Raw genomic sequence first — 1,236 nt, forward strand, 5'->3', positions numbered from 1 at the left:
TTGACTGAAATGGGTTTGTTAAGAAGGAGGAAGATAAGCACACTAATTGTGTCATCACTTACAATGAACTAGCAGATAGTGTCCAAAAAGTAGAGAGAACTAAGGATGTTTTATAAAGATATAAACTGGTAACCACTAAAATAGAAATGTAACCCATCCTAAATAGCAAAAAAAGCACAAACAAAAAACAAAATAGAACTGTTTTTATAGTAAATGACATACATACATACATAAATGCAAGCTAGACTGACTTCTGATTCCAACCAACATGAGTAAAAGGGACTGGATTATTTTCACACTTGGAACAACCAAAAATACCAAAGTATATGAAATAATGGCTCTTAAGACACTGGACATCAGGCAATAAAGAACAGCAATCCCTGAAAGAAAGGAAACAAATGAGGTGAGCCCTACAACTGCTTCAGTTTACTGCCTGGAGGGAGTTTCCAGGCTGTGACATAAGGAAGGGACCCAGAGAGAGTCCAGCAGACTTCTGGAGTAGAGGAGATGAAACTGAGAGTTCAGAGAGACCATCGTACACAGAATTCACAGGACAGAGTACTGGAGAGGATAAAACCACAGGCAGACACGGCTTCAAAGATCCACAGAAGATTCTGGTCAGCACACACATCTAAGGAAGCTATCCAAAGCTGGGGGAAGAACCCAACAAAAGGATTAGAGGGAAAAATACCCATCACTGCCATACTTGTGACTAACTCATGGGTCAAAGAAGAAATCAGAAGAAAATTATGAAGTATTTCAAACCGAATGAAAATCAGAATACCATATATTAAAATTTGTGGAATGCTGCTAAACAGTACTTAGGGAAAATCTTTAGCACTAACCACCTATATTAGTAAAGAAAAAAGTTCCAAATCAATGACTTCAGCTTCCACCTTAAGAAACTAGGAACAGAAGAGCAACTCAAACCCAAAGTGAGTGGGAAAAAGAAAGGGGTAAAAATCAGAATGACAATCAATGTAATAGAAAATAGAAGGATAATGAAGAAAATCAGTGAAACTGAAAACTGGTTCTTTGAGAAAATCAAGAAACCTCTGGGAACTTAGATAAAATGGAAAAATTCCTGAAAAGACACGAACTATCAAACCTCACTTGAGAAGAAATAGGTAACCTGAATTGCCCTAAATCTATTAAGAAAACTGAGTTTGTAGTTGAAAATCTCTCCACCAATATAATTCCAATTCCAATTGGTTTCACTGATGAATTCTACCAAAC

The sequence above is a fragment of the Mandrillus leucophaeus genome, unplaced genomic scaffold (assembly GCF_000951045.1).
Source record: "Mandrillus leucophaeus isolate KB7577 unplaced genomic scaffold, Mleu.le_1.0 Scaffold14, whole genome shotgun sequence".
Classification (NCBI taxonomy): domain Eukaryota; kingdom Metazoa; phylum Chordata; class Mammalia; order Primates; family Cercopithecidae; genus Mandrillus; species Mandrillus leucophaeus.